Below are 13,025 nucleotides of genomic sequence, written 5' to 3'. Positions count from 1 at the left end.
CTAAGTTATGTAAAGGTTATTTAAGGTATGTTGAGTATATGTTGATGTTCCGGAGTATTTTTCGCATTAAACTGAGTACGTTTACGCACCAGTTTGCGTATAATTCTCCAGAAAGCGATGTAGAGTTTGAAATTGAACAAAAGTCAAAACATGAAAAATGTAAAACACAACCAAACAAACATTGGGATCAAATAACATTGTTTTATTGATAATTGAACTGTTCACAATGATTACAAGCACAAATGTTACATAATTGTCTTCCCGAGATTATACACTTGATTAATGTAGGTATCCAGGCTTGTATTTTGGTTTAAACGTCATTGTTGCCATGAAGGTCCTTTAGCAATGCGTTTCGATTAAACACCTTTAACATGTGAGTTAGGTTATTTATTTTGAAGTTTTGGCGAGGTGCAATTATGTTGGAGCAAGTTGCTTCGGTGATTGAGCAAGCTTCTTTGGTTGACCTTGACCTCGTAGGTTTAGCTTATACTAGATTCTTTGTAGAAGGTCTAGCATGTGATGCTCTTTAGCTAACTTAATAGCTTCCTCTAGCAGCAGGAAGCAACATTAATGTTGGAGGGAAGCATATGCATTATCCTACTTAATGATTCTATTTGAGGCTTCTTTGGTCCCCGTAGAGGCGAACTCCATTTGCTTCCTTGTTCTTACTTACTCCTTAAGTGCCATCGCATCCATGACGTGATGTCGTGGTCACGCAAATTTAATCCCAAAAACAACTATGTAAATAGTGGCAAGCGGGTATCGAACACAGGGAGTTTGTGGAAAATGTGTTATTTGAAAGTTATCTAAGTTAACTAAAATTAGACTAATTGCAAGAAAAAGTAAAATTCAAGAGTTGATTTGATTTGTTGGTTTTAAAACTAAGATTAGTATTCTAATTGCAAAATGAAAATTTGAGGTGTAAACAATTGAGAAATAAACGACTATCTTGTGTGTCCGGTTTGCTTCAACTTTTGTGTTAATCATTCAACTAGAAAGAACTACATAGACATAGTTCATGTATAAACAATTGCAGTGATGAAAGGGGACGAAGTACTCAGATTCCGAGAACGTGAGGTTATCACCCGATGATCAATCAAACCTTACCCAAACCTAACTATACCCATGATATCTCGATTGCCAACGGCACCAAGAACGTATGGTTTCTAATTAGTTTAAAATAAGAATCAACCTGTTACTAACAATCGATTACACACCATAACAATCAATTCAAATGAAAAGAGATTGATATTCTAGAAATGCAAATAAGAACACAAAAGTCTAAACAAACCTTCACCACAAGATAGTCATTAAAGTACCTAGCCACTCATGGCTTTAGCTAACATCATGACAAACTAGAAAATAAAACAATGTTCACAAGTTCCACCAACAAAGACAAGAATATAGTGCAAAGATTGTTCCAAGATGATTCTAGTGAAAAGATTATGCAAAAGATATGTTTCCTAGCTTCCAAGTGCCTTCAAATAGTCCCCCACTCGTTTCTTTCAAGTAGTAACCGACCAAGGATGATTAGTAACCATAACTCTCCATGAAAATGTCATTTAATATGTAGGTTACAAAATAAGTGCAGTCGGCGCCGTAAGCTACGGCGCCTGCCGTAGCTTACGGTGATCAATGCTCTCCGGGACTCAACTCAGCGCCGTAAGATACGGCAAGTGGCCGTAGCTTACGGTGAGCAGTGGTCTTCTACGCCTCCTAGCTCCTGTCTTACGGCGAACATTTTGGCAATTATTTGAGTACCGTAGCCTACGGCAAAGGCCGTAGGTTACGGCCCTGAGTGACTTTTTGCTCTCGTTTCCTTCATTTCCTTTGGTTCTCACGCATCTTGATCAAGCCAGCTTCTAGCATCCATTCAAGCTTCCTAAAACCTTCATCTTGCACATTTTAACACCTGCATCAACATCATCTTGTGATTACCTAATTCTCGCAAATAACCGGATAAAATGTAGAATGTGCGTTATGTTAAGCCTTTTAAGGGTTGTCCTACGGACCACCCGTCACATCCCCACACTTACCCGTTGCTTGTCCCAAGCAACCACTTCAAAAACTGTTTTTAACCATAAGCGACCAGTCATGCAAACCAAACCAAAGTGCCGTCCTTTTACTAGCTTTTTATCAAACCACAAGACACACCCCTCACAAAACTCTCGGTGACAAGAAAAATTAGCAAGTTATGCTAAACCACTCAATGCGTATATGTGTGTGTGCGACAATAAGCTTGTATGAAAATCAAGTTGCCTCCTAACCAATATCTAACACGCTTTTGAATCAAAGGAACTTACGGGTTGTAACGGGGCTAGGTGCAAGGGTAGGAAAAGGAATATATATGTGGTAGCGAAAAACTTAACCGGTCTTTTATTACATCACGAAATAAACAAACAAACAACTTAAACTTATATACAAGACAACTCAATCATCACTTTTTTTTTTCATTTTTTTTTTCAAATATTCAACATAACACTATAACATATCTACATGCTACTAAAACAACTACTACCACTATAAGACCGGGTTAAGTCGGGTAAATTTTTGGGAAACTAGCTAGGGGGTAACAAATGATCGGCTTTTAGGCACAAAATGGGCAACTAAATGTCCAAACCCCCGCCCCTCTCGCAACCATGCTCATATATATAATTTATGAGGTCCAACCCCCCAAATCCCACACTCGCACTCACCTAGACGAGGCATCCTAGAAGTCCCCTATCATCTTCAAAAGCATGTTGACTCTAAGATTTAACAAGTATTCACACACAAGTTCTATTAACACACAACACACACCGCCACTCAAACGATAAAATATCAATAACAATCATGCGTGGCTCAATTCTCACCAAGAAAGGATTAGAGATGGGTGTCGGTGTGTCAAATGGAACAATATCAAGTGTTCAAAATTTTACACTTTCGCTTGGATTTGCAAAAATTTTTGAATTTCTCAAAAATTTCCCCCATCCCCACACTTGGGATACATTGTCCCAATGTATGGTTTTGAGGGAAAGATCGCTTTCAACAAGAACATCCCCAATTGCTTATATTCTCAAACCCCAATATTTTTTTTTCTTTTTTTTTTTTTTTTTAGAAACACCACCAACTCTCACAACCCATCAACATATTAACACAAACACCACCCAACCTCCCAACCGCAACATAAACATAAACACATAGACATATATACAAAAATGTACAAAGGAGCGAAATACGACCTGGCTAATAATACTTCGGCTGTGGAGGCCCAAAGATGGACGTCATCATATCCGTCCACTCACCAAAACCAAATGCTCCACCGCTACTACTGCTTCCTTGATCACTGCTTGGATTTGCTTGTTGATAACTCATGGCATGCGGGTCCACCCATTGAGAATGGTGCAATGGCGGGGTGGGGTATGACACACTACCATCATATGGTGGCAATGTGGTGTAGTCCACAATGGGTGGATCTCCTACAACTGGCTGCCCCGCATGCCATTGGTCATGCATGCGTCTTTGACGATCATCCAAGTAACGGTTGTTCGTGTCTTCTTCACGGGCATATCTATGAGCACGGTTCCATTGCTCATTTCTATCGTAACTTCTTTTAATAGCCCTCTCCAAACTAGCACCCGTAAATGTTTGTTGATCAAAAAGCACTTGATTTTGTTCACTCCAATTACCGAATGTGGGTGGTCGCCTTTGTTGAATGATTTGACCCATATCCCCCGAATGGGCCCAATACGGGTCATAAGCCTGTTGTGCATAATCAAATGCACTACCCACATAACCAGATTGCACGCCGGCTCCTTGAACCCCCGCGTGACCGACATCTCCTCCTTGAACATCTACCGTGAAAGTGTCTTCACGATAATCATCATCCCCACTCACTTCCTCATCCATTGATTCGGGTTCCTCTTCCTCTCCCGGTCTTAACGGTCTCGCATCCACTTTTAAGGCTCTCCACCTTCTACCATCCGTCTTCAATTTATGAAACCTTTCCGATTCTGTGTAGGTCCAATCCGACCCAAGATTATTAAGGTCGAATGGTCTAAACCTCTTGTAGGACCCTTTTTGATCTCCTTTGATTGCCCCGTACTTCTTGAGCAATGCCGTAATCAACCGGCAATGAGGTATAATCTTCTTTTCCCTACTATTCTTGCTCAACCAAATGTTGTTTAAAACCAAAAATCGGAAAGGAACCTTAGGTGACCCACGCATCATCATATACAAAATTGGCACTTCTTGAAACCGTACCTCCATCTTGTCACCTCGCCTTGGCATGACATTGTACATGCACAACGTCAATAACAACTTCGCTTCCATTCTTAAATTTCTTCTATATAATTTCCCATGTGTTGTGCCCGGAAGAAAGAGGTAATCAAGCATGTTTTGCCATTGTGGATGTTTAGCGGGCTCGTGGTAAAGATCCTTTAGACTTGGGTAGATGTACTCATTGGCCGGCCCATCATCAAACTTTGCTACCCGGCGCAAAGAGTCATATGACATCTCTACCTTAACACCATTACACTTTCCAACCAACCGCATCTTATTTGGAGCTTTGAATGGGGGACATTCAAGTGATGCCACCCACTCTTGAATCTGCGTGTCATACATTTTCTTCTTCTCGCCATCATAACACTTTGTGACCGCCCCCCAACCCAACGCGTTAAACTTTGCTATGATCCCGAATGGGGCAAAATCAGCCTCCCGGATTTCTTTTTCACAAATAAAAGCTTCTCCCCTTTGTTTAAGCTTGTTCATTTGTTCGTGAAATAAATCCGCTCTCCATTCCGCGGGTTGGTCTAACAATGAGCCGGCTGTCCAATCCGGCTTTGGCCCCCTTGGCGGTGCATCCTCCTCCGAGTCCGGGTCACCAATCCGAGCCAATCTTCTCCTTTTTTGTTGTACCGCATCCCCTTGGGAAGAACTTGCAACTCCCTTTCCTTTCCTAGAAGCCATACCTACACACATTCAAAAACAAAGCAAACAATTCAAGTTAGTTATTTTTTATCCCATCTTCCCCACACTTGCTTCATGTTATAGGTATAAATGTGCAAAAACCCAAAAAATTTTTATTTTTCAAACAAAATTTTGGCATGATGTCCCCTAAAATCAGAATTTTTCCAATAAAATTTCATAAAACATCAACACATTTATACTAATAACAATCAATGGTTTACAAAGTTCTATCATCTATCTCATACAAGCAAGTGTGTAAGTAAAAACATAATGGAAACTTACAAACCTCAATGTAATTCAAAGAATGAACAGAAATTGCATACCTTGGTGTTGTAGAAGATGAGAATCACTAAAGCTTGAAGTTCACACAAAAACCCACAAAAAGACCCAAAATTTCGACACCTAGGGCTTGATATTCGGACCAGAAAATGTGATTTTCTTCCAAAAATTTACCCACAATCGGAATGCTTGTGAAATTTTAGTCACAAACGACCCAAAAATCACTGAAATCGGGCTTGTTTTGAGGGATTTATGAAGGTGTGAAGGTTAGGGTTCTTAGGGTTCTTAGAAGTTAGAAGTGAAGAAGAAGAAGAAAAGGTGTGGTTGGGGATTAATGGAAGAAGTGTGTGGTTGGGGTTTTATGATAATTGTTTTATTATTATTATTATTAAATTTTCGGAATTTGTTATTTATTTATTTATTTATTTTTTTTTATATAAACAAGCTGCCGATCGAACCCCACCTTTTTACTCGGGACCGTACGCTACGGCTCATCGCCGTAGCTTACGGTGATCTCTGGGGAAATAAGTGTCGCCGTAGGTCAGGGGTTCAGCGGCGTATGACTTCAAATGTTGAATGGCCGCCGTAAGCTACGGCCCCCCACCGTAGCTTATGGCGAGTACTGGGCATTGGGGGGCCGGCACTTTTATGTACAAAATAGATTTTTTTTTTTAATTTTAATTTTTAACTTTTTATATATTTTTATAATTTTAAGAAAAACTTAAAATATTACCCTACCCCCCGTGAAAAACCCGTGTTGTCCTCAACACTATGTTCGGTAAAATTCGTAAAAATTTCCCCACACTTGTTTCGAACACCGGTTTGAACGAGACTTATTCTAAACACAATAAACTACACTAAATATTTACAAATACCAAACCTGGGCCTCTTTCACATTTCCTCGTCATCCACTGGGCGTAAAATGTAGCCCACTTTATCTAGCTCAAGATTGTTGATATCATTCCCTTCCAAGTACGGTTTGAGGCGATGCCCGTTAACCGTTTGTTGCTTGTTTGTTCGTTCGTCTTGAATATCAACATCACCGAACCTTCCCACTCTTCGGACAACGTAAGGACCCATCCACTTGCTTTTTAGTTTCCCCGCAAACAATTTCAACCTTGAATTATACAACCACACTTTTTGACCCACTTCAAAGTTCTTTTTCTTTATCTTCGCATCATGAACCTTTTTCAGTTTGTCTTTATATGCGGATGCACACTCATAGGCTTGATCCCTTATTTCCTCTATTTCATTTAATTGAAGCTTTCTCGCCCGACCCGCTTCATCGTAGTTTGCGTTTACCGTTTTAATTGCCCAATACGCCCGGTGTGCCAACTCCATAGGCAAGTGACATCCTTTCCCATAAACCATCCGATAAGGAGTGGTATCAAGTGGAGTTTTGTAAGCCGTTCGGTAGGCCCACAACGCATCGTCAAGCTTGCTTGACCAATCCTTCCGATCCGTTCTCACCGTCTTCATTAAAATCTCTTTAATTTGCCGGTTGGAAACTTCGACTTGACCACTCGTTTGCGGGTGGTATGGTGTAGCAACGCGGTGGTTCACATTGTATCTCTTGAGCAACTTTCCAAAATTGAAATTCTTGAAATGCGATCCGCCATCACTTATTATCACCCTAGGCACACCAAAACGAGCAAAAATATTAGATTGCACAAACTTACATACAACGGAGTGATCATTGGTCCTCATGGCAATAGCTTCAATCCATTTCGACACGTAATCGACCGCCACCAAAATGTATAAAAATTTTTGCAAACTTACATACAACGGAGTGATCATTGGGGGAAATTTTTGAGAAATTCAAAAATTTTTGCAAATCCAAGCGAAAGTGTAAAATTTTGAACACTTGATATTGTTCCATTTGACACACCGACACCCATCTCTAATCCTTTCTTGGTGAGAATTGAGCCACGCATGATTGTTATTGATATTTTATCGTTTGAGTGGCGGTGTGTGTTGTGTGTTAATAGAACTTGTGTGTGAATACTTGTTAAATCTTAGAGTCAACATGCTTTTGAAGATGATAGGGGACTTCTAGGATGCCTCGTCTAGGTGAGTGCGAGTGTGGGATTTGGGGGGTTGGACCTCATAAATTATATATATGAGCATGGTTGCGAGAGGGGCGGGGGTTTGGACATTTAGTTGCCCATTTTGTGCCTAAAAGCCGATCATTTGTTACCCCCTAGCTAGTTTCCCAAAAATTTACCCGACTTAACCCGGTCTTATAGTGGTAGTAGTTGTTTTAGTAGCATGTAGATATGTTATAGTGTTATGTTGAATATTTGAAAAAAAAAATGAAAAAAAAAGTGATGATTGAGTTGTCTTGTATATAAGTTTAAGTTGTTTGTTTGTTTATTTCGTGATGTAATAAAAGACCGGTTAAGTTTTTCGCTACCACATATATATTCCTTTTCCTACCCTTGCACCTAGCCCCGTTACAACCCGTAAGTTCCTTTGATTCAAAAGCGTGTTAGATATTGGTTAGGAGGCAACTTGATTTTCATACAAGCTTATTGTCGCACACACACATATACGCATTGAGTGGTTTAGCATAACTTGCTAATTTTTCGTGTCACCGAGAGTTTTGTGAGGGGTGTGTCTTGTGGTTTGATAAAAAGCTAGTAAAAGGACGGCACTTTGGTTTGGTTTGCATGACTGGTCGCTTATGGTTAAAAACAGTTTTTGAAGTGGTTGCTTGGGACAAGCAACGGGTAAGTGTGGGGATGTGACGGGTGGTCCGTAGGACAACCCTTAAAAGGCTTAACATAACGCACATTCTACATTGTATCTCTTGAGCAACTTTCCAAAATTGAAATTCTTGAAATGCGATCCGCCATCACTTATTATCACCCTAGGCACACCAAAACGAGCAAAAATATTAGATTGCACAAACTTACATACAACGGAGTGATCATTGGTCCTCGTGGCAATAGCTTGAATCCATTTCGACACGTAATCGACCGCCACCAAAATGTATAAAAACCCATTTGAGTTTGGGAAAGGACCCATGAAGTCTATTCCCCAAACATCAAATACTTCTACTACTAAAATCGGGTGTAACGGCATTTCATCACGTTTCGAAATACTTCCCATTCTTTGACAATTGATGCAATTCCGGGCATACTCACAAGAATCCTTGAAAATCGTGGGCCAATAAAACCCACTAGATAACACCCGATAACCCGTCTTGTTCCCACTAAAATGCCCACCACACGCCGATGAATGAGCATGAATCAAAATCTCTAGAACTTCCGTTTCGGGAACACATCTTCGTATCACTTGATCGGCCCCGATTTTGAACAAGTTGGGTTCGTCCCATATGTATTGCTTCACTTGACTAAGAAATTGTTGTCGTCTCTTCCTAGTCCAATGACTTGGAATTGCACCCTTAGCCAAATAATTAACGTAATGGGCATACCAAGGTGCAACATAAGTAGAGACGGCCAACAAGTGTTCATCGGGAAACCGTTCATTGATTTCACTTGGGTCATCAACACCTTCCAACGGGATTCGGGACAAATGATCCGCAACAACATTTTCACATCCCTTTTTGTCCCGAATCTCAAGATCGAATTCTTGTAGCAAAAGCACCCAACGAATCAACCGGGGCTTCGCATCCTTCTTTTCCATCAAATATCGGACCGCGCTATGATCCGAATACACTATCACCTTGCTCCCCCAAATGTAAGATCTAAACTTGTCCAAGGCATACACCACCGCTAATAATTCTTTTTCGGTTGTGGTGTAGTTGAGTTGCGCCTCGGACAAAGTTTTGCTTGCATAGTATATCACCACCGGCTTCTTATCAACCCTTTGACCCAAAACCGCTCCAATGGTCGTGTCACTAGCATCACACATAATCTCGAACGGCTTTGACCAATCCGGTGGTTGCAAAATAGGAGCCTTCACCAACTGTTCCTTCAAAACATGAAACGCTTGCAAACATTCGTCAGTAAAATCAAAAGGAACATCTTTTAATAACAAGTTACATAAAGGTTTTGTAATTACACTAAAACCTTTAATAAACCTTCGATAAAATCCCGCATGTCCCAAAAAAGATCTCACCCCCTTAACATTCTTTGGTGGGGGTAAAGATGAAATTACCCGAATTTTTGCTTTATCTACCTCCATTCCCCGGTCCGAAATGACATGCCCCAAAACAATACCCTCTTGAACCATAAAATGGCTCTTTTCCCAACTTAGTACCAAGTTTGTCTCAACACACCTTTTTAAAACTTTTTCTAATTCATTAAGACAAGAGTCAAAACTTGGACCAAAAATGGAAAAATCGTCCATAAACACTTCAAGAGACTCCCCGACCATGTCCGAAAATATACTCATCATACATCTTTGGAACGTGGCGGGGGCGTTACATAATCCAAATGGCATTCGCCGAAAAGCAAATGTACCATATGGACATGTAAACGTGGTTTTGTGTTGGTCGTCCGGGTGAATAGCAATTTGGTTATATCCCGAATACCCATCCAAAAAACAATAATATTTTTGACCGGAAAGTTTCTCAATTATTTGGTCAATGAAGGGTAACGGGAAATGGTCTTTTGAGGTAGCCGCGTTTAATTTCCGATAATCAATACACACTCGCCACCCTGTTACCGGGCGGGTGGCGATTTGCTCACCTTGTTCATCTTTCACTACTTGAATGCCGGATTTTTTAGGCACTACCTGTGTCGGACTTACCCATGCACTATCCGAAATGGGGTAAATGATCCCCGCATCCAACCACTTGATGACTTCTTTCTTCACCACCTCTCTCAAATTCAGATTTAACCTTCTTTGTGTTTCACGGGTCGGCTTTGCATCCTCGCTTGTAATAATCTTGTGCATCACAATGGATGGACTAATGCCTTTTAAATCGGCTATCGTCCACCCAATCGCCGCCTTATGAGCCTTTAATACCCGCATCAATTCTTCCTCTTGAGCTACCTCCAAGTTGGAAGCAATGATCACCGGTAAAGTGTCATTCTCCCCCAAAAATGCATACTTTAGGTGCTTTGGTAGCTCCTTCAACTCCACACTTGGTGGACTTTCCAAAGAAGGCTTGGTGCCCGAATCGATTTCCACCGGTAATGTATCCGTTTGGTAAGTCCATGGTGGACTTCCTTCCTTCATCGCAAGAGCTTCTTGTTCTTTCTCTTCTACCTCTAACTCACATGTATGAACCTGCAAAGACATATCACAAACACAAGAACCCAAAATTTCTTCTTCGAACACCTTCGGGTCATAGCCATCTATAAAATCTGCCAAGAAACACTCATCACCATACACATTAGTACCATTAGTAAAAACATTCAACCTCATTTTTCTATTACCGAATGTCATGTCAACTGTGCCATAACGACAATCAATAATAGCGTGTGCGGTGTTCAAGAATGGCCGACCCAAAATAACATTTTGTTGTTGAATTGGGTCCGCGGATGAGTAATCTAGCACAAGGAAATCAACGGGATAATAAAATTCATCAACTTTAACTATAACATCCCGTACGATACCCCGGGGAAGTTTATGAGACAAGTCGGCTAATACAACCGTTGTTTCGACCCGCTTCAATGGACCAAAATCGTATTGGTCATATAACCCCCCCGGTAGGATACTTACTCCGGCTCCAAGATCCAATAACGCCCTTGTGGTTTGAAAATTTCCAACTTGAATATTTATTAAGGGCGTTCCCGGATCTTGTAACTTAGGAGGAAGGTCTCCTTTCAATACCGCACTTACCCGCTCCGTCAAATCTACCAATTTAGGCACTTTTTGTTGCCTCTTTTGAGTACACAATTCCTTTAGAAATTTGGCGTAAGCGGGTACCTGTTTAATAGCTTCAAGTAAAGGAAGATTAATTTTAACCTGTTTGAAGACCTCCCACATTTCCTCTTTTTGAGGACCCCGTTTTGAAATAAAATTTTTTTTACCCGGGTCTAATAAAGCCGAAGGAAACGGTACTTCACTAGACCCCTCACCCTCATTTACTTTTTCTTTTTCTTTAATAATTTCGGGTTTTTCAAAATTGGGTTTTTTAGAAGAAACAATGGGTGGTTCGTTTTCTTCCTCACTTTCTTGACCCGTTATATCCTCAACCACCCCTTCAACCAAATCCGGTGAAAGATTGGTTTTATACTCTTTCCCACTTCTCAAAACACTCACATGATGAATATTAACATTGTTACCTCTTGACGTACCATGGGATGGATTTACCTTAGTGTCGCTTGGTAATTGACCTTTACCCTTCTTCAATTCGGACACTTCGGTTGCAAGTTGACCCATTTGAGTGGTCAGAGTTTGGATTGCTTTGTCTCGCGCCTCATCCTTTTGTATGCGTGCGTCATCCATTTGGTTCCTCTTTTGCATCTCCGCTTGCATACTCTTCAACATTTCCATCATTTCGTTTCCACCCGAAGACCCCCCTTGTTCTTGACCCGCTTGGTATTGCCTTTGGTATCCTTGGTTGTTTCCACCTCTATATCCACCTTGATTATTGTAAGGTTGGCGCGAACCATAATTCCCTTGGCTACCTTGAAAGTTCGGGTTTGATTGATTCGAAGGGTTCCCATAACGAAAATTCGGATGGTTTCTCAACCCGGGGTGATAAGTGTTAGAATTCATATTATAATTTCTACCACCCCCTCCTTGACCTTGAATGGCATGAACTTCTTCAAATTGCCCTTCCACCATTCCTTGGCAATTTTCCGCCGCATGACCTATTTCGTTACACAATGCACAAACATCATAAATTTTATTAGAAGTTTGTATGTTACCATCATCAACCGCATGCACTTGTGTTCGGGTAACGACCGGTCGTGCTCTCATTGAAGCTTGAGCCTTTCTCTTTGAGGTGATCGCCATTTGTTCCAAAAATTCCCAATCCTCATGCTCATAATTTGTGCCAAATGTTCCATTTGTAATGGACATTAAATCTCGTGCATCTTCGGCACACAACCCTTCATGAAAAGCGTTCATTAACTCCCAAAGCTCAATCCCATGGTGTGGACAATTTTTAATCATCATGTTCAAACGCTCGAATGCTTCATGGAACATTTCGCCTTGTTGTTGTTGAAAGCTCCTCAATCCTTTTCTCGCATCATTGGTCTTTTGGGCGGTATAGAATTCGTCTAAGAATGTTTGTTGCATCTCCGCCCAAGTATAAATAGATGCCGAAGGCAAAGTGTAGAACCACTTCTTTGCCTTGTCCTCCAAAGAAAATTGAAATAGTACCAACTTGATATCATCGGCCGAAAAACCTTGACTCCCAAGAGTATTGCAAATTGAGTCATAGGCCTCCAAATGGAAATAAGGCTCCTCCGTTGCTAGCCCCTTATATTTCGGCAAACTTTGTAACGAATTGGTTCTTACTTCAAAAGTTCTCCCTTGGTTGTTATGAGGAATAACCACCGGTGAAGGATTGTGCGTTATCACCGGTCTAAAATGTGCTTCAATTCCCCTTGCATTTTCCCTAAGATGCCTCCTTGGCACACCAAATCGACCTCTTGGACGAACTTGACCCATTGGCCTTTGCATGGGCCCTTGTGGTACCATTGGTTGTTGAATTGGCCTTTGAATTTGCGGTTGCACCTGTTGTGGTCTAACTTGTTGCAAAGGAACCGGACGTTGCATTTGCGGCCCTTGTGGCCTTGGCCTAATATGTTGAGGTATGAGTTGTTGTTGTTGAATCCCACCAACATTTGGAATCACTTGTACTTGGCCTTGCGTATAACCGTACTCCCCTTGCTCTCCATCACCCCCATAACCATATCCTTCTTCATCAAAAC

The 13,025-nt window shown here is 41.0% G+C and overlaps 1 non-coding gene across 1 annotated transcript; it reads left to right on the top strand.

Moving 5' to 3' along the window:
* Positions 1-12,232: 12,232 nt before the first annotated feature.
* LOC118482478 lies at positions 12,233-12,338 on the top strand. Its single transcript, XR_004868513.1, has one exon. It is a non-coding gene; the product is annotated as a small nucleolar RNA R71 (small nucleolar RNA).
* Positions 12,339-13,025: the final 687 nt, after the last annotated feature.

The sequence above is a fragment of the Helianthus annuus genome, chromosome 9 (assembly GCF_002127325.2).
Source record: "Helianthus annuus cultivar XRQ/B chromosome 9, HanXRQr2.0-SUNRISE, whole genome shotgun sequence".
Taxonomy (NCBI): Eukaryota; Viridiplantae; Streptophyta; class Magnoliopsida; order Asterales; family Asteraceae; genus Helianthus; species Helianthus annuus.
This window is presented reverse-complemented; position numbering and strand designations above follow the sequence as displayed.